Source organism: Acipenser ruthenus, chromosome 3, assembly GCF_902713425.1.
Source record: "Acipenser ruthenus chromosome 3, fAciRut3.2 maternal haplotype, whole genome shotgun sequence".
Lineage (NCBI taxonomy): Eukaryota > Metazoa > Chordata > Actinopteri > Acipenseriformes > Acipenseridae > Acipenser > Acipenser ruthenus.
Window position 1 is genome coordinate 102,679,506 of NC_081191.1, and position 27,867 is coordinate 102,707,372.

Here is a 27,867-nt window from a genome sequence, read left to right on the forward strand (position 1 = left end):
ATCTCTGGTGCCACCCCACCGGGGTAAAGACCAAAATAAATCTGGTGCGCCGGAGTGGCGTTTTCAATGACAGCTCTCTGTCTCACGTGTGTTTAGTGAATTTCCCACACCCTCCCACACATGGTATCAGAAGTGGGATTCACTGGTTCTGCTCATACACACCAGTACCATCCATGGAGAGTCACAATGGACCCGGAACAGTTCACCACAATGATGGAGCTCCTGCGCCAAACCTTGATGCCGGCCATGCAGCGAGGTGCGGGACCTGATCCGAGATTACAGTAACCGACTAAGATGACAGCAGAGGACCGCCCAGAAGCTTATCTGGAAGTCTTTGAGGCCCTGGCACTCTCGGCCCAGTGGCCCCAGACACAATGGGCTAGTCACCTCCTGCCACAGCTGACGGGGGAGGATGATGGACTATACCCCACTCTGAAAGTGGCTATCCTAACTCAAGTGGGGGCTATCAGAGAAGTTTCCCAGGCTTCCACAGGGGTTTTCTCCATTCGAGCTGCTGTATGGTGTGTGATGGGCTACTGTTTTCTTTTCTCTGCTGGCTAGTGGCTAGTACCTTCTTTCGCCACAATTTGTAATTCTGTTTTAAATTCCACGTAAATGCTGTCTCTCTCGAACTGTAATATAGCTTTAAATCTCATTTTAAATCTCGCAAGCGTGTTACAGTCGTCCAATAGAAATGTAGGAATTTGCTGCCACTCAGTAGTTGAGGTTGGTTTAAAGTATTCAGAATCAATGTGAGTTACAAGGCAGGAAGGAGAGACATTGCCCAATTGCACGGGTCAAGAGGATCTGAAGGAGGCATTTCTGAAACTAGATTGGCAACAAAACATGAAAAATATCCATTTATCTATAGAACCCTTAATGTGCTTTTCACAGAAGATGTTTTAATATGTTATGTTTTTCATAAAGGCCTGGTGTTTATGGAAGCATTTTTAGTGCTTATCTTTAAAAAAATGAAAAGACCTGTCAAAGTGTAGCAGGTCCGGTTACAACACTATGTGAAAGATAGATGACAAATCAAAACCTTTACAGGTGAGATAAGATAATGATAGAAGAGCAATATAAACAATAAAGGCAAACGGTTCTGTGGCTAAGAGTTTTGTGTTAGCCTCCACCAGTTCACTTCTATTTAAATCAATTACATTTATTATGCTAGTGAATACACATTTGTTAAATGAGTTGTACACGCAGAAAATGAATTGGAATGAACTTAAGTGTACTGTTTTGTCAAACCTGATAGAAACCAATTCATTTTAGTGCTGCTTCATTTTGTCACTTAATCAAGCAATACATATATGGGCTTTCTTTGTACCTTGACATTTAATCTTCTCGCAATACTTGAAAATGAAATGACAAAGGTACCAGATGTATTAACATGCCAACGTTACTGAAGCCTCTGCCAGCACTGTGACCTAACAGAATAAGATGCCAATTAATATTACAAGCATATTTTGTATTTCAATTATTTTGAATTGCTCAACCCTTTCGTGGTCTTTTTTCCTTCAGTACATATGTGTGTGTGTGTGTGTGTGTGTGTGTGTGTGTGTGTGTGTGTGTGTGTGTGTGTGTGTGTTTAGAATATGCAGAATCCAACTTACAGCTTCCAAGATGTTATTGTTGTGATTTGATTTTTTTTTTCTCTCTTTAGAACGGCATGTTCCTAAATTTAGAACATGTTATCTGTGTATTTTTTGTCTACGTGGCAGAATGTCATGATGTCTCAGCCAAACGTATAGAGGAAGTGACATTATAAAAGGCTGGCCCGAAATTAAGCTGACAGCTGCATGCATAAGAAAGGAAAAGTCCTCACAGAACAAAACTGTCCACCCCTCAATTTATCATTAAGAAATTTAGCTGCAAGATAACTGGGTAGCTGCCACTGTAAAAGAAAGATCAGTCCTCAATGCTCTATCTGATCAGTGATTGCTGAGTGTGGTAATTGGTCTGCAGGAGGCAGACATCATTGGTAGACATCATTGGTGCCCTGCTGACCTTTCTTCATTTGATAAAATGAAGATTTATGGCTCAGAAAGAAAAGTGGATCAACTTCCTTTGGCTTGATTTCCTGTTGTCGCATCTGCTTATCTACCAGACCAGCCATCTCCCTTTTTCCTGTATCCAAGCAGGATTTGTATGATTATGTAACAAATACAGCAGTCACATTTTCTAAAGAGACACATAATAATTGTGTATTTAAATAACTTAACCCATGCCCCATTTTGTTTTGATTCTCTTCAATACCCTGAAATGCCCATATTTGTACTAGATCTGTAAGTTTAGACCCTGAAGTTATGTGTATTTAAACAACTTTTTTTAAAGTCATTTTTAAACTCTTTATCTCAGTGTTGAATTTCACAAGGATTCTCCTGCATGGCAAGCCTCATCAGTCTTCACAGATATTGATATAACTGAGCTCTATTTTCGATTATTATTGCAACAGATTTCAGGGATGAAAAATGCTATGCAGCAGGATATTTATATATTATTCATTTTTTGTGGAGGGGTACCAACAAATTTGAGCACGTCTGTATATATATATGCCATATCAAAAGATCAGATGTACACAGGCTTTATTATATGTATTATTACATCTTCTACATCAATTCCATTTTCCAAAAAAGAAACAACTGTGAAACAACTTTCAAAGCTCTTTTCAAAATGTTCGCTCTAGTGCACTGTGATTTGAGATCTGTCACCTAAATCACTGGAGGAAGAGTGATAAAAACATAACAACAAGTTTTCTGGATTTTCTGTTCCATACCACAGTATGGATCGTTATTGCTGTTACCTGTTTGACAATGCGGGCATAATCCTTACACTATCGGTGCACTAGAGACATTCTAAAAAATCTTTGAAACAGACTTTAAAGTTGTAAGTGTAAAATGCTGTCAGGATGTTAACAATGAAAAGAAAAATTACAGGTATGTTATTTAAACAGTTGTAGCGACACTTGGGAAAGTATAATGATATATTTTTATTGATATATGTTTCTAATTCTTTAAGGGTGAGTTTGTAAACTCGCTGCTACACTCTCTTGGCATTCTCTGATAGATCTGACAGAGTGCTTCAGATTGTAGATTTCTGTTGGGAGTTTACAATCCGTCATTCTAATTTGGAGATTAAACCTGGCTACAGAAAACAAGATATGGGATTCAGGAGACAATACAATGACTGTAGGGGTAGTAAATGTACATGGTTTGGTTGAGATGTAATCAGACAGTGCTGAGGAGGTTAGTGGTTCATTCTTTTCAAGTAGAACCATACATTATGCTACATAGTCTTATGAATTACATTGATGATAAGTCTATTTATCCATCGTGATCAAACCCCAAACCCTGGCAGTATTTTCATTCTATTATGAGGTAGAATTATATAAAATGATTGAGAACTGCCACAAAACACCTTTTGAGCTGGAGCAGTCACAGAGATAATGGTACAAGCTAATGCCCATTGTAATACTGCCAGGATTGTTATAGCTTATCTTGAGCCCACTTTCGCTCAAAAAGCGACGGATGATGCGATCAGAAACTGACGTACCTTCACCTTGGAGTTCAGCTTGTATCTCTTTGGCAGTTATCCTTGGAATGAAGCATTATTTCAATGAGCTGTAAGGGTACCAACAAATTTGAAATAATGCTTCATTCCTCCTGAAAAGTGATTAAATTAAAAGCTATTTTATCATGTATACTTGCATGCCTTTGGTATGTCATAGAAGAATTATTGCTTATTCTACAAAGATATTCTAAAATGGCCTGGACACATTTGTTGGTACCCCTTAGAAAAGGATAATAAATAATTGGATTATAGTGATATTTCAAACTAATTAGTTTCTTTAATTAGTATCACACATGTCTCCAATCTTGTAATCAGTCATTCAGCCTATTTAAATGGAGAAAAGTAGTCACTGTGCTGTTTGGTATCATTGTGTGCACCACACTGAACATGGACCAGAGAAGGCAAAGGAGAGAGTTGTCTGAGGAGATCAGAAAGAAAATAATAGACAAGCATGGTAAAGGTAAAGACTACAAGACCATCTCCAAGCAGCTTGATGTTCCTGTGACAACAGTTACAAATATTATTAAGAAGTTTAAGGTCCATGGAACTGTAGCCAACCTCCCTGGGCGCGGCCGCAACAGGAAAATCGACCCCAGATTGAACAGAAGGATGGTAGAAAAAGAACCAAGGATAACTGCCAAAGAGATACAAGCTGAACTCCAAGGTGAAGGTACGTCAGTTTCTGATCGCACCATCCGTCGCTTTTTGAGCGAAAGTGGGCTCCATGGAAGAAGACCCAGGAGGACCACTTTTGAAAGAAAAACATAAAAAAAGCCAGACTGGAATTTGCTAAAATGCATATTGACAAGCCACAATCCTTCTGGGAGAATGTCCTTTGCACAGATGAGTCAAAACTGGAGCTTTTTGGCAAGTCACATCAGCTCTATGTTCACAGACGAAAAAATGAAGCTTTCAAAGAAAAGAACGTCATACCTACAGTGAAACATGGAGGAGGCTCGGTTATGTTTTGGGGCTGCTTTGCTGTGCCTGGCACAGGGTGCCTTGAATCTGTGCAGGGCACAATGAAATCTCAAGACTATCAAGGCATTCTGGAGCGAAACGTACTGCCCAGTGTCAGAAAGCTCTGTCTCAGTCGCAGGTCATGGGTCCTCCAACAGGATAATGACCCAAAACACAGCTAAAAGCACCCATGAATGGATAAGAACAAAACATTGGACTATTCTGAAGTGGCCTTCTATGAGTCCTGATCTGAATCCTATCGAACATCTATGGAAAGAGCTGAAAGTTGCAGTCTGGAGAAGGCACCCATCAAACCTGAGACAGCTGGAGCAGTTTGCTCAGGAAGAGTGGGCCAAACTACCTGTTAACAGGTGCAGAAGTCTCATTGAGAGCTACAGAAAACGTTTGATTGCAGTGATTGCCTCTAAAGGTTGTGCAACAAAATATTAGGTTAGCGGTCCCATCATTTTTGTCCATGCCATTTTCATTTGTTTTCTTATTTACAATATTATGTTGAATAAAAAATCAAAAGCAAAGTCTGATTTCTATTAAATATGGAATAAACAATGGTGGATGCCAATTACTTTTGTCAGTTTCAAGTTATTTCAGAGAAAATTGTGAATTCTTCATTTTATGTGGAGGGGTACCAACAAATTTGAGCATGTCTGTATATATATATATATATATATATATATATATATATATATATATATATATATATATATATATAAATTGGGTAGTCATGAGGCACAATGGTTTACAATACTAATAAGGCAGTTTCTTCCAAGGAATTAGACTCAGAGGGGTCTATTCATAAAGGGTTAACATCTGTCGAAATGAGAAAACAGGAGGACATGATTGGATTTCGTCCATAGCCGCCTATTTAATAGCAGTTGCTATTCATAAGAGATAATTGAGATGTGTGGTTAAGCCCCAACGATTTTCGTCTATGATGGCATGTTTTAAACAAATTGAGATAAAGCATAACGATTACCTCATTAACATAAAGTTTTCATCGGTCCTGAGCATCAACCTGCTATCCATAAGAGTGAACGACAGCAAAATGCTGTCGACAACTTGGAGTCATTGAACGCTGGGTGCGGTGGAGTCTAAACTAACGACAGCATCAAAATGTCAAAAAAGTTATCTGACAAATCCCCCCAATAAATACATATAAAAATAAATAAAAAAACAGACTTTTTTTTTTTATTAAACTGTGTTTGTATAAAAGTTGATGCCCCCATAATTAACACTGCATAATATTTTTTAAAAAATAATAATTGAAATAATTGATTTACAAGTGTTTTTAATTTAATTGCATATGTCCTGCAAAGCAAAAGAACTTTAACAATTATGAAGGTAATTTAAATAACCTGAACATGATCGCATCCATGATCGCAGGCACGCTGTTAATAACACGATGGGTGCTGCTGTCGCTAGATTCCACATGATTGCATCCTCCAGTATATAAATCACGTATCATACAGGCACGCTGTTAATAACACGATGGGTGCTGCTGTCGCTAGATTCCACATGATTGCATCCTCCAGTATATAAATCACATATCATACAGGCACGCTGTTAATAACACGATGGGTGCTGCTGTCGCTAGATTCCACATGATTGCATCCTCCAGTATATAAATCACGTATCATACAGGCACGCTGTTAATAACACGATGGGTGCTGCTGTCGCTAGATTCCACATGATTGCATCCTCCAGTATATAAATCACATATCATACAGACACGCTGTTAATAACACGATGGGTGCTGCTGTCGCTAGATTCCACATGATTGCATCCTCCAGTATATAAATCACGTATCATACAGGCACGCTGTTAATAACACGATGGGTGCTGCTGTCGCTAGATTCCACATGATCGCATCCTCCAGTATATAAATCACGTATCATACAGGCACGCTGTTAATAACACGATGGGTGCTGCTGTCGCTAGATTCCACATGATCGCATCCTCCAGTATATAAATCACGTATCATACAGGCACGCTGTTAATAACACGATGGGTGCTGCTGTCGCTAGATTCCACATGATCGCATCCTCCAGTATATAAATCACGTATCATACAGGCACGCTGTTAATAACACGATGGGTGCTGCTGTCGCTAGATTCCACATGATTGCATCCTCCAGTATATAAATCACATATCATACAGGCACGCTGTTAATAACACGATGGGTGCTGCTGTCGCTAGATTCCACATGATTGCATCCTCCAGTATATAAATCACGTATCATACAGGCACGCTGTTAATAACACGATGGGTGCTGCTGTCGCTAGATTCCACATGATTGCATCCTCCAGTATATAAATCACGTATCATACAGGCACGCTGTTAATAACACGATGGGTGCTGCTGTCGCTAGATTCCACATGATCGCATCCTCCAGTATATAAATCACGTATCATACAGGCATGCTGTTAATAACACGATGGGTGCTGCTGTCGCTAGATTCCACATGATCACATCCTCCAGTATATAAATCACGTATCATACAGGCACGCTGTTAATAACACGATGGGTGCTGCTGTCGCTAGATTCCACATGATTGCATCCTCCAGTATATAAATCACATATCATACAGGCACGCTGTTAATAACACGATGGGTGCTGCTGTCGCTAGATTCCACATGATTGCATCCTCCAGTATATAAATCACGTATCATACAGGCACGCTGTTAATAACACGATGGGTGCTGCTGTCGCTAGATTCCACATGATTGCATCCTCCAGTATATAAATCACGTATCATACAGGCACGCTGTTAATAACACGATGGGTGCTGCTGTCGCTAGATTCCACATGATCACATCCTCCAGTATATAAATCACGTATCATACAGGCACGCTGTTAATAACACGATGGGTGCTGCTGTCGCTAGATTCCACATGATTGCATCCTCCAGTATATAAATCACGTATCATACAGGCACGCTGTTAATAACACGATGGGTGCTGCTGTCGCTAGATTCCACATGATCGCATCCTCCAGTATATAAATCACGTATCATACAGGCACGCTGTTAATAACACGATGGGTGCTGCTGTCGCTAGATTCCACATGATCGCATCCTCCAGTATATAAATCACGTATCATACAGGCACGCTGTTAATAACACGATGGGTGCTGCTGTCGCTAGAATTCCACATGATCGCATCCTCCAGTATATAAATCACGAATCATACAGGCACGCTGTTAATAACACGATGGGTGCTGCTGTCGCTAGATTCCACATGATCACATCCTCCAGTATATAAATCACGTATCATACAGGCACGCTGTTAATAACACGATGGGTGCTGCTGTCGCTAGATTCCACATGATCACATCCTCCAGTATATAAATCACGTATCATACAGGCACGCTGTTAATAACACGATGGGTGCTGCTGTCGCTAGATTCCACATGATTGCATCCTCCAGTATATAAATCACGTATCATACAGGCACGCTGTTAATAACACGATGGGTGCTGCTGTCGCTAGATTCCACATGATCGCATCCTCCAGTATATAAATCACGTATCATACAGGCACGCTGTTAATAACACGATGGGTGCTGCTGTCGCTAGATTCCACATGATCGCATCCTCCAGTATATAAATCACGTATCATACAGGCACGCTGTTAATAACACGATGGGTGCTGCTGTCGCTAGATTCCACATGATCGCATCCTCCAGTATATAAATCACGTATCATACAGGCACGCTGTTAATAACACGATGGGTGCTGCTGTCGCTAGATTCCACATGATCGCATCCTCCAGTATATAAATCACGTATCATACAGGCACGCTGTTAATAACACGATGGGTGCTGCTGTCGCTAGATTCCACATGATCGCATCCTCCAGTATATAAAATCACATATCATACAGGCACGCTGTTAATAACACGATGGGTGCTGCTGTCGCTAGATTCCACATGATCGCATCCTCCAGTATATAAATCACATATCATACAGGCACGCTGTTAATAACACGATGGGTGCTGCTGTCGCTAGATTCCACATGATCGCATCCTCCAGTATATAAATCACGTATCATACAGGCACGCTGTTAATAACACGATGGGTGCTGCTGTCGCTAGATTCCACATGATTGCATCCTCCAGTATATAAAATCACGTATCATACAGGCACGCTGTTAATAACACGATGGGTGCTGCTGTCGCTAGATTCCACATGATTGCATCCTCCAGTATATAAATCACGTATCATACAGGCATGCTGTTAATAACACGATGGGTGCTGCTGTCGCTAGATTCCATTTGTTTATGTTCCCAACAGCTAACAACGGATTTAAACAAAATTCCATTACTTAGGACAGTCAGCAAGTACTTTTTATGAATAGACACTATAGTGTTTAAAGTTTGTGGCTCAAGCAAACATGTTCATGTTGTTTCAGTCCAGCTAAAGTTATTATTAAAAAGCCTGTTCCATACATATTTATTATGTAAACTGTCACCAACTGTCTTGTATAAAAATCTTCTTAAGTAATGTTGCAGATCTAGAAATACTAAAAGAAACCTAATAAATTAAATCACAAAAATTCCGATTAGAGGTTGTTCTCAATATCAACATCAAAGACTGAGAAAGACTTGACTTGATTAAGTTTATTTTAGTATTTCTAAAATGTTATGTATGATGTTCCAAATCTATCCTTTTGTATTACAAATCTATATTTATTTTTATACCTGCATTCACAAGGCCATGCGGCAGTTAGTTTGAAATCCCCTTGTTCTCCTGAAATACATTTATGATCTTTTGTTACAATACAATAGAAACTGTATTTACCATATACTATTCCTTTCATGTTGGTTTACATCTCAAGGTGCTTTACGTAACATGAAATATCTCATCTCTGCCCTTGTAAAGACAATTTCTTTACTGGAAGGGAAATGTAACCAAAATGCCATGTCATGGCCTTAAAATAAGGATCAATCCATAAGCACACAGGAAGTTAGCAGACTTGAATTAGTGTGAGAATGCTTTTTGTGGTATAAAATATATGCGGCAGAATTTAAGGTCAAATGTTGTGATATGGACTAAATGAGTTGTTGCAGCCAGTTCACAATGTGAAGAATGCATGTATTCCAAATATGTTGCTCCTGATACTAGCTCCTAAGTTGCTAGGTGAACTGACATCTTGAAAATACATACAGTACATACATACTTATATGCAGAAGGACCATGAATGCATGTGGAAGTTGCAAAAGGATGATTGACATCAATGGTTTAATTAAGGAATAATGGCATTGTTGTGGCATGTTAAGAGATAATAATGGAATTATTGAAATAATCATTCAGTAGGAAATAAATAATTGTAGTCTACTGAAAGAGTAAACTTTTTGAGAGCAGGGCTCGAGTGTCTGTGTGAACGTGTCATTAATTAGCACCATCTACCAGCCGTACTTTATTTGCAGTTCCGTTATTGAGTAATAACAGAATAGCTAACCTCCATTGAAAACAAAGGGAGAGCAGTTTTCAGTTGTTGTATAATGTTGGCTAGTAAGGCAGATACAGTAGCACAGACACAATCAGTTTGTTAAGGATCACAACAGTGAAATTCTACTTGGTAAGAAATGAAAAAAAAAAAAAAACGCATGTAAACCCAGCAATCACCAATGGCAACAAAATGCTAATTTATTCTCAGGAGTCTAAAATCTGTCCCATCAACTTATTCTTATGGGAATGTCAACAGCATAGTCAGTCTATCTGCTTCTGGTTCATATGTTTGCACTGGAAAACATTCCTGTATTAATTAAGTGGATTTGGGGATTTTCATTTATAAATTATAAACAGAAATGTAAAATGTACAGTAGTTTATATAAATGCTAGTATTTTTAATATATACCGAATACAAAGTACTGACTACATTGGTATTCAAATACGAGCCAATGCGTCAAGCTTCTGTTATTATCGTTATAAATTAGGTGTCAGTTTTTTTTAAACACATTTTTTTAATATAATTGAGCTGTCATATTTTGCAGCCTCCACCACTTATTATTTCTCAAGAGGGTCTCTATCATCAAAGCTGGATCAGCAATTATCATTCAAGTTCAATAATGTTACAGTGTATGAGGATTCTTGCACTCATTAAAATAAACATGATATCTCTCTGATAAACAACAAATAAGGTGTATTCATTTTAATCAAGTATTAAATTGGTAATCATTATTTTTGCATTAGAGTATCTTCTAAAAATGATGATGTATTAATGTAGTATATGTTTATGTATAAGTATAATATATTTTGCAGGGCTACCCCTCAATGATTACAAGGTAGGCTGCAGACAGTACCCAGCCACACATATGAAGATATTATTTGACGGGGTGTCCGCTGGGGCTGTAGAGCAGAGGAAGCAGAAACAAGCTGTTAGTAAGACAGTATTGAGTGGAGGACGCTCGGCCAAGGATAGAGGGATGAGCCCGAAGCTCGGAATTAGGTGCAGGCTTAGAGAGGCCTGGGCTTGAAATTAGAATAGAAGAGACCCTGACCAATGAGCTCTCCTATTGCCGAGGACAGAGCTTGATCGAAGGTCACGTTCCTGAGGATCTGAAAACATATAAAAGGGCTCTGCTTGGCAGAGGCGCCTCTCGGGGAGATAGGAATGTTCCAACAGCTTAGGACTGAAAGGAGAGATAGTAAAGGGTTCCCTGACTGGTCTGGTGCTGCCCTCGCATTAGGTGAGGCACAGGCCTCCGAAGCTGGGAGTGGGAAGGCATCCCGCAGGGAATCTGCAACAGAGAGATGGGTTAGTCTGGGACTTGGGCACGGAGAGTGTAAACAGGGCCACGTCCTGAGGGAAGGAAGGACAGCGCCTCATGTGGTGAGGTAGAATAGGCGCATGAGCTGTGTAAGGATAGTGTGGCCAGGGGTCCCCTCTGACTCACTCGGTGAGAACCCCCCTAGTGCAAGGAAAAGGTAGCATGGCTGACCTGAGGTCGGGGGAGTGGATCCGCACTACCCCCCGTAGAGACTCTCACTGTGAGACAAACAATAGAGTCGCACCAGTGCATAACATAAAAGATGGGAAAGGAAGGGACATACGAGGCAAACTGAAGAGGTAAAAATAGTGTTAGTGTGGTATGGTTATGTGATTACCTGCCACTCAGTGGAGAGGAAAAAAACCCTTCTTAGAATGGGAAAACCTCTGGTGGCCCCAGAGGCCAGGTAGCCCCACTCTGGACATGCTAGCTAGTCTTTGATGGCTATTGCAATGTCGGTAGGCTATGTCAGATGTATGAATTGACTGCTGCAGAGGACCAGCGCTCCATTTTTTTTGATTAGGTAGAGATTGACGTTGACTGTGGAAGTAGCTGCTCCAATTCGAAATGATTGGGGAGAAAGTTGGTTCTGGAGACGAGTGGTGAGACCATCCTATGTGTTAGTTAATACTGGATCGATCAGCGGTTTGCTACTGTCATGTCTGCTTGGAATTGAAAAGGTGAACTCACATTCAGAGATTTGGGTTTCATAACTCCAGTCATTCTCCTAATAGTGGAACTCCTTACCTCATAATCAAGACAGATTTCCAGTCTCGTACCACGTCTCTCATCATGTATTAATGTTTGTAGTATTTGAAAGGATGAGTCGACATATGACTAGATTGCTGAGGAAGTCAAGCAGAAATGGCTGCCACGATCTGAGTATTGGAGGCAAGCTGTAGGGTTGGGAGCTCTGGAGGAGGGCAGTTGCAGATTTAAACGGTAAACTAAAGCAACTTTTGCCTGCTGCAACAGTGAGCAGATCTGAAGAGGGAGCCGAGATCTGCTGTAGTGAAGAGTGATTAAGAGTAGAGGGCGGGATCTGCTGAGCAGTGCAGAGATCGGAGGAAGAAAACAATGGACTGCTGTCAGTAGCGTGCAGTGGCCCAGCTGTAGAAAGCAGAGATCTGCTGAAGCAGTTATCTGTACTAGTGAATGGTGGACTGCCATCGGTAGCGTGCAGTGGCCTGCTGTAGAGTGCAGAGATCTGCTGAATGTGGATATTGGTCTTTAAGTGCTAAGGCAGTTTAGATGGAGTCAAAGATGGGGCTGGCTTCGGGCAGAGATGAAGAATGCAAAGATCTGAGGCTGCTGCAGAACCTGAGGCTGCTGCAGAACCTGAGGATGAAGAATGCGTTGCTCTGAGGCTGTTGCAAAACCTATTGATTTGATCAGGAGCAGTTTTTGAGTGCATTGTCTATTGCAGGGTAGCAGGGCACCTTGACTGAACATCTGAAACTTCTGAAGTAAAATGAATCCTTCTTCAAGATAGGGGAAAAACTGCCAACAAAACGATAGTGATACTGGATCCCACTAATGTATGATTTAATTGTGCCTAGAACCAGATGGAGAGAGTCTGTTGCTTGTGTAATGAAAGCGAGGATCCAGTCTTGATTGAATGGATAGGAAGAATCCAGTTTTGAGCACAGAAGACTGATAGCAGTTACAGCCTGTGGTGCAAGACAATCTTATGGATGGAATGCCTTCAATGGGACTGGAGCTGCTGCTGTGATGAGCGTGCAGAATCTGGTGATTCATGAAACCCCTGAATCCTAGAAATGAGGTGTCTGAGATGTAGTCTTTGTAGAATAGTGAAGGCCCGTTCCAGTCTTGAATTAAGAATGCACACATTTTGATGTCCTTCCTGGATTCCGCGGATATGCTTTTCTGAGCTTCCTGGCTTAATGCTGTAGGATAGCAGGTCCCATTTTTTCTGATAGAAATTAAGGATCCGAGGTTGCTGAGTGTAAGTTATATGAACCAACATCATAAAAGGTCAATTGCATACACACTTTTCTTTTTTCTTATTTAATAGAAGTCAAGGACCTTGAAAAAGTAATAACAAATCACAAATAGCACAGTCTTGTAACTATGGCTCCTGACAATATTGTTAGTCTACCTCAAAACATAATGCTCTGGTTTCTGATATGTTTGTTCTCTGTGAAGTTTCTCAAAGCATAGATTGTGATGACACATTATGAAACTTTAGTTCAGTAGCAGTGAAAACTGGAAGTGTACAGGATGGGAAAGTCCAGTACAAATAGCAGTGTGAAGACTGTTTCCAAAAAAAAAACTTAACAGAAACAACTCAGCCATTTCTTACAAGCAGTCTTAAATTAGAACTGTACTTGAAAATGTTCTTTTTCAGAAAAATACATTAAAATGAGCTGGAAAAATAGCTTTGAGAATCTAGCCCTTAATGTTGCAAAAGTATCAAAAGCAGAAGCCATATGTGGTCACTGAACTTGATTTCGAACTACAGGAGCTTGCTTTGGAGCATGCTCCTGTAGCTATGGTGCATGCTATAGTCCAGGCTATTCCTTTGCCGACCGAGGACAGGAGCTCCCAGGAGCCGGCACAAAATTGGCCGAGCGCTGCCTGGGGGGAGGGAGGGCTAGATCGACCAGGGTGTCCTCGGCTCACCGCGCACCAGCAACCCATGTGGTCTTGCCGGGCGCCTGCGGGCTTGCCTGTAAGCTGCTCAGGGGTGCCTTGTCCTCCAACGCTGTAGCTCTGGGTGGCTGCATGGTGAGTCTGCAGTGTGTAAAGAAGCAGGCAGCTGACAGCACATGCTTCGGAGGACAGCATGTGTTTGTCTTCGCCCCTCCCGAGTCAGCGCAGGGGTGGTAGCGGTGGGCCGAGCCTAAAGAATAATTGGACATTACTAAATTAGGGAGAAAACAATAAAAATAATTGGCGACCACTAAATTTATTTAAAAAAAAAAGGTACAATGGATATTGAACAACGCCATACCATCGCTTCCAACCGGGATGTTGATATTGTTGTCGTGCAGGGTTTTTAAAAGTTAGGCGAGTGGCCAATCCTTATCAAATAGCTGCTTCAGAGACTGAGCCTGTTGGCGGGGGCGTTTTGATCTCCGTAATGCCGGAGCAGCAGATCTGGTTGCTGGGTATAAGTCTGCATTAGAAGTAGATGGTACTGAGTTTCCATCGGAGAAATGAATTAAATATTGTTGAGGAGAATCCGGCAGGGAGGTTGGTTCATGCTGAAAATTAAGAGGTTTAAAATTTGCGTAGGGAACAGGTCACAGCATACACAAGAAAGCAAAACACTAGACAGAGTAGGAATGTCAGATTTAAGTAGGAGGTTAATGATGATCGGCGTTAATTAATAAAGCAGCCCAGCTACCGCCCCCGAATTTCACCCTGAGGCTAACATAAGTCAAAAGAAAGATGTTAGTGAAGGCAATTTTCTTAAAAAGCCAATAAAATTGGTAGAATTTTGATTTAAACCTTTTTCTTTTACTGTAAGATCTTCAGCTTGGCATTTGGTATTCCATTTTCCAGAGATTTCTGTTATCAGGAATTTTATTTACATCTTTGTTCACCAAAGTTGTTGTATGAGTGTGTGTAACTCCTCAGAGAAGCGACCAACCGAGCGCATGCTTACCTGGTGGAATAGTGGTAGTGCAACTGGGATTACTGTGGAAAGAAAGGACAATTATATTTAACAGACATTGAAATTTTAAACAGAATGAACTGTGATAAAAAAAAAAATACTACGCTCACCTGTGGAATTAACGGAAGACTTGAAGATTGAAAGACTGTTTTATTTTTATTATGCTAGGGAGCAGCCCTATTATAATTGTTAGTCAGGGATCACAAAGTGAGGTAGTGCCCAAAGATTGGGTTAGGCTTTATTTTATTGATTTTTTATTTTCCAAAACTTGAGTTGTGTAATATTAATAAATATTTACTTTTGTTCACAATTCTGGTTTCCGTCTTACTCTTATATAGCACACTTCAGACAGAGTCCATAATAAATAGAGCTTAAAAGCTCACTATATATATATATATATATATATATATATATATATATATATATATATATATATATATATATATATATAAACTACACTCAGAAAGTTATTGTCTGGAAAAAGAAAAAACAACATTCTCAATTGTTTTACCTGCAGCATCTCAGAAGCAACTTGCCTGTGTCAGGCGTGTTCATTCAATGTGAAGTGCAAAAATGACTTCCCAGATACACTTTTATAACAATTGGATGAGCAGATCTCAAGATAAATGTGTGACATTTGGAAGTACAACCCTGTCAACTTGATTTATTTCAAGTTTGTGTTGCATGTTTAAAGTGAACCACACAGTGATGGAGGTATGAGAATCAGTAACACTGAAAGCAACAATACATTGCGATTTCCACCTCAAAGTCTTCCACTGATCTCCCCATGAACATAATATCAATAACAGTATGCAGAAAGCAATGATGAAAGTTCTGTTTTTAAATGGTTATAATAAGCAGTATCCTAAGCAACCCTGTAGAGCTTGGGAATAGTGTAGTGCCGTTGACTAAATCGATACTTTAGCTTTGGGTTTATGAGCTAATCTATAAAAAGCGATTTTACTGCCTTTAGAACTTCTGAAAAGCACAGGCTGGGAAACACTCAATAGTATTCATTCATTAGACAACTGCATACTAAATTAAAATACTTTCAATATTGAATATAGTAAATGCATAGATTGCAGCTACCATGGTTTGTTTAGTGTGTCCTGATAAGATACAGTGCATGTATATCTCTTTTTGTCAGCACCAGAAAAGCTGGGTTCACTTTACATGCAGTGAAATGTAAAATCTTGGTGCACAGTAGTAATGATAATCATTTAAGTAGACTGTTAGAATGCAGTACCAATAAAGCAAGGACATGTAGGATAGTGTTGTTGCCTTTTCCTTTTCTTAGTAACAAGAATTGATGAACCCTAATCAATAATCCAACAGTCTCACCAGGCATATGCAGGACCTATTGCACACGTAGGATCTATTGCAGATGTTGTGTGTGATATTATATTATTGTCAGCTAACTGAAATGAATTGCTTGTTCTAGTTTCACAGGGATACATGTGAATTAAGGGTGACTTGCCCAAACTGCACTTGAGTGAGTTTATGTAAGTGTCGATATATCATTTTCATTTAAAAACAATACAGAAACCCAATGTATTTTGCAGGCACGTTCCTTGTGTTGAAGTACAGAAGATTTTAGAGGTGTACAGTTCATGCAGTACAGTACTCTATGGGAGGGGCAGTGGAGAAACGGACTAGCTGTTCAGTTGAGGTATTGTTGCCTTTTTTCTTCTTGGTAACAATAATTGACAAGCCCTGCTGTTCATCCCTGATTTAACTGAATACAATTATATTTAGCTGTGATTTAAAACATGTTAGGAGGAGACTCAACAAAATACCAGAAAGACAGTTTTTACTATAGCTTAACTGAGAGCTTAGTAAACTTATATGTAAAAGGAATCTGTTCTGGACTTGAATGTTAATAACTGTTCGTGATTACACCCATTCCTCTACACAAAATGTTATTCAAAGTAAGGCACCATCCAATATACTGTACAGCTTAAGTTTAAATCCAATAGTGTTTCTCTTGTATGGTATTGTATGTAGTTAACAACTGACCTGTTGGCTCATTGAGGACATGGAAAAAATAAAAATAGAAAATGCTATAAATTATCTTGTGATCTCAACATTTCTATATTTATTATATTAATCATCAATAAAAAATGAAATATATATATATATATATATATATATATATATATATATATATATATATATATATATATATATAGTAATGAATCAATATAATTAATCAAAACAAGTAACCAATTCATTAAAATGGTCTCTATTCAGAAAGGTCATGGGTCTCTAGTGGCTTACCTAGTAGAAGCACTGCCATTCAGTTACAATCCCTGTCATTGCAAGTTGCCAGTCTTGGCTGGGGACCCACAGAGAGTGCTGCTTTGGAGTTTGCATTGTGGCTGGGTTAAGGACAGTCAGCTGGGGCTAGTTCATCTCATTGTGGTTCAGCAAGCACTAATGGCCAGGCGGGGCCCTTTTCTCCATTGTTCAGTAGCTTGATGAAATCTGTTGCTTTGTTTCGGTGGATGAAATGATTACGGGCTTGACACCAGTAATGTTGGTTGCTTTTTGTTCTTCTGCCCTCATGAACAGTAAGTGGCCTGTGATGACTATTAACTAAGGGATTTCAAATAGATATTTAATATAAAATGATTTCATTGGTTATTTAAAGGTTTTTCAGTTTGATATACGAAATAAAGTTTTACATTCACTGTTCTAGACTGTTCTAGACTATTTCTGACATCTTTAACAAAAGTCTATAAAAGTTTCATGATTACAAAACGTTATTTAATTAATCAAAACAGAATATTCACAAATAAATACATCAAAGACCAGTATATATAGGCGATGGGACGAATACAGCGGTTCCATATAATTTTGCTTTAAGGTCTCACTGAACCGACACATTTCAATTGAAGGCCGGTTAAACTTTTAAATCACACAATTAGGTTGTGCTGTGTATATATTCTCCAAAGTGCATTCAATTAAAAACAAATTGTCGCCTTTTAATCTGTAGACAGGTGAGTTTTGCGTGGCGGATGCAGATCCACATTATAAACACATAAGCATAACAATAGTGTGAGTGTTTGGTTTTATTTTATATATCCAAGCTTGCCTTGAGTCACGATTTGGATTCTGCTACTCCACAGCTCTATAGGCCATAAGAGGTTATTACAGGTGCCGATTCAATCAAAAAATTAGGAAAAAATACATACAAAATAACACGTCCTAGAGTACATATCATTTCACTCACTGAAGATAAGGCTTCACTTTACGATATGTTGTGACTCATCAACAAGGAGAACAAGAAGACGAAGCACAAGAACATTTTCCACTTTCTTCTGACTCCCTATCTCTCTACCAAAATGTAGTTTTTTATGCTATGTTAGAGCATTGTCCAGAAAAGAAAAAAAAAGAATGTTGTTGACACAACTGGGATCGCTGTTGTAATACTGGATTTCCCATACAATTCAGTCCTGTGCAGGTAGTCATGGTAGTTTTCCTCCTTCCTTCATTCTAACTTGGCTGACTATCGCGACTCCCAAAAATGGGAAGATGAATCATAACACTTACTAAAATTTGAAGGAAATACATTTCCCTTGTTTGTATAAATATAAAGGGATAAAATATGGATACCAGACGGCCATTTCTATCCGATCTACCTCTCGACCTAATCGGCACACCTTAAATGTAAGTCAAAGACATGTGTCAGTTTGAAAGTAATTCATTCAGACATTTAGAGGCATTGTTACCACAAGTAAAACATGCCATTGGATTGCTTATTAAAATGTAATAGATATTTAATGAACTATCAAGTGGTTTTGTAATTGCATATCTAGGGACAGTATAGAACCCTTCCAGGCCCACAATTCCCAGAGCATCTCAACTAACACAGAGTACCTGCTTCTGAAGAAAGCATCCCTCCCCATTCACATAGACAGGGCCTTTCTGAGATTTATTGTTTTATTTATTTATTTGTTGCCTTTATTAGCGCTTTTCATACAAAAGTATAGCAAAGCAATGTACAGTTCATTGCAAAAAGCATTTACATTTACACAATACTTTTGTATAAAGGACCCCAGGCATGTCACACACACAACTGCTACATATTAAATAGCATATTTAAATAACAGTATATAAAAAATAAATAAAAGCAGCAATTTAAAAATTACATTAAAACCCACTAAGATAAGAAAGCCGTTTTATAAAAGTATGTTTTCAGTTTTTACTTAAAAACTGTTCCAGTCTAAGCTTCCCTGATGAAAGAAAGGAGGGCATTCCATAATTTAGGGGCCCTGCATGAAAAAGCTCTTCCTCCTGTGTTAATTTTGTTGACCCTAGGAATAACCAGTAGCCCCGCATCCTGTGATTTGGATGATATGGGGTCAGTAACTACTGCAAATAACTAGGTATGAATCCATTTAGGGCTTTATAGGTGTACAGCAAAATTTTAAAAGCAATTCTATACTGCATAGGGAGCCAGTGTAAGGAGGCTAAAACAGGGGTAATGTGTTCACTTGTCCTAGTTTTAGTCAGAATTCTAGTGGCAGTATTTTGAATGAGCTGTAAGCAAGACACCACACCACACATGTGAAGAACTTTCCACTTAAGAGCTGGGATTAAATCAAAAACTAATTTTAGAAAGGCCTCTGAAGGCTTAAGTTATGGCTGATATCGACAAAGCCTTATACTAAAGTCCTAAAAGTACAAACAAAAAAGAACAAAATAGGCCTATTCAGGGAATTCAGAAAACGTTTCTAATGTAATAACCCAAAGGGTTATTTGCCTGATCTACAAAGGAGTACTACTGGTTGTCAATAAAATGCTCCCAACATTTGTGACAGTTTGTCCTAGAATGCACATTTGCTTCCAGAGATGATTGAGTTTATGTAAGGGAAAAGAAAAAGGGCTTGATCAATAAAATATTAAAGGGAGCTGGGGAAATATGTGTTGAAAGGGATTAAAAATATATAATCATGAAATGATTCTTCAGTTGGCTAACCTTAATAATCGATTCAAACATGGGTTCTGTCTTTTATTAAATATACTTAATGTCATGCAAGTATTTGAGGCTTGTTCTTTATTGTGATAAGTTGGTTAATTCTAAGTGTAGATTTCCTTCTTGTGCATCATCAGTATGGCATTGATGGTGTTTTTTTTTTTCCTGTATCATGCATTTGGAGGTCATGGTAAAGGAAACAGCAGACAAGAAGAATAATCTGGCAAGTTCAGTCTGGGGTACAGCTTCAGGAAAAGTTTCTTATAAATTGAAATGGGAAATCATGCATGGTGTTCAAGATGCTGGGTTGTAATTAAATGACACCAGGCCCACCCTTTTAAGAATTCCCACAGTACGATTGTAAGCTGTTGAAGACTGAGAGACATTTCCTCCTCTTTGTAATTTTCTTCTACCCCAGGGCCTGACCCATTTTCCATTGCCAGGCCTGACTCCGTTGTAATGCACAGCCTTAGGGTGAAAAAATAGTACTTTAGAAACAAATTGTTCTCTAAAATGTTAGTTTTAATAATGACTCTACTAATGTCAGGAGAGCAACCGCCAAGAAAAGGTGTTAAAACCAAGTCTCGCCCAGGACAACTGAAAACTGCTAGAGACTGGAAAATGCTGGCAGATGCTGGTCAACTGCTTATTTTTCCACCTGAGATTGCCACCACTAACCTTCAACCAGATATTGTCTTGTGATCTGGATCAGCACGTCTTGCTCACCTGGTAGAGTTAACAGTGCCATGGGAGGATGCTGTAAATGCGGCGTATGAGAGGAAGAAACTGCGGTATGCTCAACTAGCCGCTGAAGCGGAACAGTGAGGATGGAGAGTCCGGGTTTACCCAGTGGAGGTGGGTTGTCGAGGATTTGTGGCACACTCTACAACCCGGTTTCTCAGATACGTCGGATTCAGTGGCCAAGAGTTGCGTTGCACAGCGAAGAACTTATCTGAAGCAGCAGAGAGGAGCAGCACATGGCTGTGGTTGAGACGGAAAGCTTCTGGTTGGGGATCATGTAATGGAAATCAACCATTTCACTTGATGTGTCACTTGACACACACACACACACACACGTGCACTGTGAATGTTGGTTTGCTGGGTTTACATGTACAGTACTTGTTCCTCATCTTGTTCCCAGTGAGTTCTTCATGCTGAAGTCCACTGAGTGCTTTAAAACTGCAGTTCACTAAACCATTTTGCTCCCTCTCACTTAATTACAGGAAGCACTGTTTACATCTAACAGGCCACAACCCCAATATTATAATTCCTTATTTATTAGCTCATAACCTCTGTGGCTAACTTGTAAATTAAATCCAATATTTTCAGTTGGACCACTATATATATATATATATATATATATATATATATATATATATATATATATATATATATATATATATATATATATATAAAAGGATATAAGGAAAATATTCACAATCGGCTATCGGCAGTTTGTTATTTTTGCCGATAATGTAGACCGATATTCATGCTTGAATTTCTTCCAGCACATAATTTAATGTTTGGTTTGGCGTATTTACTAATGACGTAAGAACACTGAGAAATTTCCCTTGCAGTTCTGTGTAGCATGCGAACAACCTGCAGTAAATAAATCTCAGAAGAGCGGTTTGGAATTTTTACAAAATATCTGAAGACAACAATAGGATAGCTGAGTTGATGGTACATTAAATCCAATGATGAACTGTGAGTAGAATATTATTCTGCTAAATAACATTGATGGTTTAAGTTATTATTATTATATTAAACAATGTACTTCAAAATGACCTTTTGTTGATCTTGCTTAGTCTGCATTGGTTCTTTTCACCTTATCATATTGTACTTTACCTTACCAATTATCTGCTTTTCAACTGATAATGAAAAATAAAAAACAACCCATCAAAATATTAAAGTCAAATTATTTGTAGGAGTACTGAATGCTTTTGTACATGTGCTACTAATTAGAGAGCTCAGGACTTAGTTTCAGTAAACTTTATATTGAGAATCTGGTGTAGCCTGCTACGTTTATTGACTGCCAAGACATGTCTGGGCACAATTCTGCATATGTATGTATGTTGGTTTTTTTAAACTGTATATTGGGACAATCTGTTTGTGTCAGCAACTGCCTCTCCCTAGAAAACCATAAAAGGTTACACTTAAGAACAGAGGATTAGCTTTGAACAAATAGCCAAAGACAGACTTTCCCATGCTTAAGTTTACAAATTTCCACAAATAACCCTACCAACATTGTTATGAATCTCCTCTTTGTTTTCTATAATCAAGGAAATGCATTGGCTTGTGAACTTGAGTTAAAATAAGTTGTGGGTACCTACATTTTATGAAAGTGGTTCTAAGAAAAGAGAAAACTGATTTGTATGTTCTGTTTATACAGAAAAATAAACCCATAAGAAATTATAATGGTTATAAACGGCATTGTTGTTTTCTGAAGTAAATCACTGGAAAATAATTCTGCATTATAAACCTGCCTCTATTCAACACGATTTTCTATGTTTTCTCACGATTGTAACAAGCTTTTACTTTTTTAGTGGTGATAATATGTCTAATTTAGGCAGATTTCACAGTGCAGACCCCTTGTTTTTGTTAATTAGTGTAACCCAGGTGCAGAAAAAACATCAGGGGCGCAGGACAATGCCTGCAGAAAATCTTGTCAATCTTGTGCTGCACAGCCGTAAATCCTAACTGAAGCCGAGTTGTTTTTCAATATCATAAAGAAAAACACAAATGCTCTTGTTAATTAGTACACAATGTGCTCCCTCGTAGGTTCTGCTTTTTCTTTTTGTTATTAGTTGATAGAGCTGGAGAAAAGAGATGCAGCTGGTGAAATGGAAATATATAGAGCTGTATTTTTAGATAATCACAGTAGGTACATTGATAACATGAGGAGTTAAAGAGCAGATACACACAGCAGGCAAAACAGAACGCTAATGAGCTGAAGACCAAACAGCTGGTAATGCTTCAGACGTCAGTACAGAGGGGGGTCCAGGTGATATCTCTGAGATGTGGGAAAGGCAATGATGAAAAGGGAATATTTCATTTTTATTTCAGATCTTGATATATATATAGATGATATGCAGCTTAGGGAACAAATGCACCGCAGGAATACAGTATGTTACATTGAAAATGTGAAATTAAATTGTATAGAATTGTTATTGAATGTATAGAATCACTAAACTTGGCCAGTGGATGTGTGAAATATTGAGAAAACTCAAACATGTTATACATTCATTAGGGATTGTATAGAACCCCTGGAAGCTGTTAGTGAGTGTGCTAAGAGACACAAACATTTCACACATTCACTAAGAATTGTATAAAATTACTGGTAGCACATGCGTAGATGACTTTTTATTTACGTTTATAAATTCTATGAACAATTTACATGCATTTATAGTTTAAACTACATACTGTACTCATTTTTGGAACTATATCATTTTTGCTTTTTATTTGCATTTCTATTCTATGAACATTTTATGTGCATCTATCATTTATTACATTATAATTTCTTTAGAAGATGAAGTTGTTCCCCATATGTTTGTTCATTTTGTTTAATAAATAATTGAATACTACAAGTTTATATGTTTCTTGTAAACAATATATTTGGTTTTGACTAAACTGAGTGCTAATGTTGTAATAAATACACTACAGCAACTCCTTTATTAATACAAATCTATTTTCGTTTTAATTGTGTTATTTTGTATATGATTTTATACATTTCTCATATTTTCACTAACATGTGACAGTGACTGTGTACAAGCACTGGTGATTTTATAGAATCACTAGTGATTGTGTACAACAGAGTTCAATTTCATACATCAATTTCATACATATATATATACATATACATATCCCTCCTAAAGTCCAACTTCCACTGCCTTAAAGTGGCAGGAGGGTGACGACAGGTTCTCAAGACGAAGTACAGCGGGGTCCCCTGACTCTGGCAGGTTCAACCATGCTGTGAAAGCTTGAGTAGCATACTCAGCCAAAGTGGAAGGGGCACTCACCAACCCGCCTGGCCAGTGTGGTGAGTTATAGCCAACCCCCCCATGATGAAAGCACAGACAGAAACATGGCTCTCATTCCCTGGAGGCTGGATTGCCACCGACCAAAGCAGTGGCCAGTTAGGCATGAAGGCAGAGGGTGCTAAGAATCACCGGGTTATGATTTTTGGCTGCCACAGAACACTGACCCTGGCTATGTACAACTGCAGATCTCTTTCAGGTGAAGCAAGACTTCCAGAGTTGGAAGAAGAGCTTGGAAGAATCAAGTGGGACATTGTAGAACTTAGTAAAGTACGGCGAAAAGACAAAGGACTACTAGAACTCAAGAGTGGACATCTTCTCTTCTACCGAGGCACTACAGATGGACAAAAAGGAGGTGTTGGATTCATTGTCGCCCTGGATAAGGGCGTTGGCTAAGAAATGAATAATAATAATAATAATGAAGTCAATGATTTTTATGAAGAACTACACGAAAATGGGAAGAGCCACTATAAGTTCATCGTCGGTGACTTCAACGCCAAAATAGGAGCCCAGCAAGAAGATGAGAATTTGGTCGGCAAATTTGGACATGGCGACAGGAACGAGAGGGGCGACAGACTAGAACAAGAACTTATTCATCATGAACACCTTCTTCCAGAAGAAACCCATCAGGAAATGGGCATGGAGAGGACCCAACAGAGTGAAGAATGAAACTGACTACATACCTTACCAACAAGAAGCACACTGTACAAGATGTTTCAGTACTAAAAAAATTTAACACAGGAAGTGACCACAGACTTGTAAGATGCAAAATACACCTAAACACAGCACTGGAGACAGCGAAACACGTGATGACAAAATCCAACACAATCAACGTAGAAATGCTCCAGAAGCAAAGCCTGGTGTTTCAACTAAAACTGAAGAATAGATTCAGTGTTCTTGAAGATCTGCAAAAAGATGAAGCAATCGAGGTAAACAAAATCTATGAGGAAGTCAGGCAAGTAATTGCAGACAGACTTTTGTGGAAGAATCTTGGGGAGGCCTTCATCCAGCAGTGGATTGAAAAAGGCTGAAGAGAGAGATATATATATATATATATTGTAGACACACACACACACACACACACTCACACAGGTGATTTATAAAAACATAAATGGTGTTTTTGCCAGCGTCCCCACACCCTTACTGGGTTCTTGCCTCAGGAAAAATAAACTACAGCCCTGTAATTAAGATCTATTAAAAACAAACCAACATTTTTTTTAATCTTGCTCATTTGGTTGTTAGTAGCTTATTGATCCCAGAATCTCATCAAGCAGCTTCTTGAAGGATCACAGGGTGTCAACTTCAAAAGCATTACTGGGGAGTTTGTTCCAGACCCTCACAATTCTCTGTGTAAAAAAGTGCCTCCTATTTTCTGTTCTGAATGCCCCTTTATCTAATCTCCATTTGTGACCCCTGGTCTTTGTTTCTTTTTTCAGGTCACAAAAGTCCCCTGGGTCGACATTGTCTATACCTTTCAGGATTTTGAATGCATGAATCAGATTACCACGTAGTCTTCTTTGTTCAAGACTGAACAGATTCAGTTCTTTTAGCCTGTCTGCATACGGCATGCCTTTTAAACCTGGGATAATTCTGGTTGCTCTTCTTTGCACTCTTTCTAGAACAGCAATATCCTTTTTGTGCATTACTAAGTCTTACTAAGGTCTTACTAAGGGCAGCAGTGTGGAGTAGTGATTAGGGCTCTGGACTCTTGACCGGAGGGTTGTGGGTTCAATCCCCAGTGGGGAACACTGCTGTTGTACCCTTGAGCAAGGTACTTTACCTAGATTGCTCCAGTAAAAACCCAACTGTATAAATTGGTAATTGTATGTAAAAATAATGTGATATCTGTATAATGTGAAATAATGTATAATGTGACATCTTGTAACAATTGTAAGTCGCCCTGGATAAGGGCGTCTGCTAAGAAATAAATAATAATAATAATAATTGTAAAGTTTTAACATTACTTATTTGCAATCTTGTCAATGGAGCAAATGTCATGCAAAAGCAATATTTAGGCCAATCGTTGCAGATAATGCATTTAGTATTTTCCTAACTAATATGTTAATTCCAAATAATATCTTCCCTTTTCTTATCTTTTCTGTTGGTGTTCCCTTGCTATTGCATATTTTTGGGGTGCCCTTCAAAATACAGGTACATTACCAGTACATAGTTACATTGTAGTTGCCATTTGATACTGCATTCACTTTTCTGTGATTATGGAACTGCATACATTAACCATCATGTATTTAACACATTGGGCAGGATTTTCAAAAGTTCGTAAATAACTCCAGTGTTAATCAAGAAATCGGTATGTAGCATTGATTTTGGCATTTTCAGCAGGTCGTTTTGCCTGTTTCGTTATTAAACATTCGTCCTAGTGTGTCTAATGTCCCTAATGTGATTTCCGAATTATGTTGCTTTACGAAATAATACGTTAATATCTTAACGCGCAGTGCTTCTTGCGACTATTTCTTTTGTTTGCGTGGGAATTTAAAAACAAATCCGTGTTAATTGTCATCATTTATCAGGAGTTAATTTGCACTTGGAAAAATAGGGTTTTAATTAATGAAAGAGTATATAACTCTTATATAACCTTGAAACAGACATTTTACAGAGTGTACAGGACCAGGGTTAATTTCTTACAGACTACCTGGATAATTCAATATTTGTAGTTATGAAAATATTTTAGCCTTTTCTATACTTGTGGTTATGAATTAGATTTATTCACTTATTTTAACCATTTGTAACCTTGTATTGCTAAAACAATATACAGTTATTTGCACCCAGTGTAATGTTACTACCTATTTGAATTCTGTATATGTACATTATCTGTACATTTTACTTGAATTATACAACTGAAATCTTGGTATAGAAAACAGCATATTAGATATTTCAATAAAGTTTCCTTAGGTGATTGCGGATTTGCGATGCGTCCTTGGCTTTTAACACCAGTGCCTTATCCACACAAGAACGAAGAACAGGCGTCAAGGACACACAGCGATGCACTACCTTACCTTAATCTTTTATTCATTCACTTGGGCAGATTCGCTGCTATGAAATTCAGGCAATACATGTGTCTTAGCAAAGTATTAATCTTTTGAACAGATAACTTGCTACCAACACTACTGAAACAGAACTGGAGCTGCATGGATGCTTCATAATAAATATACTCTTAGACCCATCGGTTCCTTCAGAGGTCAAGGAGTATTACAGCACTGCAGGAATAAATCAATGGGTTTAGAAAACATGAAATCTAAGCGACTGAAGAATGCTAGCAATATCACCACTGCTTCACTTCCTAAACCTTTCAATTCAAATGAGACACATTCCCAGATACCGCTAATTGAAAAAGCTAAAGTGATTCCACTTTATGAAACAACGGTTTGACTGTTATCAATTCTTGCCTGGCTCAATTTGCATGTTTCCACCAGCACCGTAAAAACAATGTGTAAAACTCAATCTCCTTCCATTATCAACCCAGGGCTGCTGCTCCTTTAAACGTTCCTCCCCCAAACGTCAGGTCTGCATTTAATCTCATCACCAATCCTAAGGACTGAAGCTCATTAGCTGAATTTAGATTGAATTCTATTTAATATCAGTCTTGCTAGGTGTCACTCATATCAGTCAAAACTTCTTACGGCAATTAGTGTACTGTTATGCCTGCACTGTCATGCATGATCCCTTCATTGTTAAGGTCCAAAGCTATAACGTTCAATCCCAGCCTGGCTGCATTCAGTTCACAGGCACTCTCCTGGAGCCGGACAGACTGCGATATTAAGATATTAAAGAAAATTCATTTGAATTTCTCAGAGCTTCATAAATACAGTAGAACCTGTCATATCCAATTTAATTGATTCCAGGGGTCCATTGGATATGTACAAATATGACATCTCAG

General features: G+C 38.6%; 1 pseudogene; it reads left to right on the plus strand.

Moving 5' to 3' along the window:
* The first annotated feature begins 294 nt into the window (after nucleotides 1-294).
* The window catches only part of LOC117394590 (cyclic nucleotide-gated cation channel beta-3-like), a 108,424-nt pseudogene continuing 80,851 nt past the window's right edge, over nucleotides 295-27,867 (plus strand).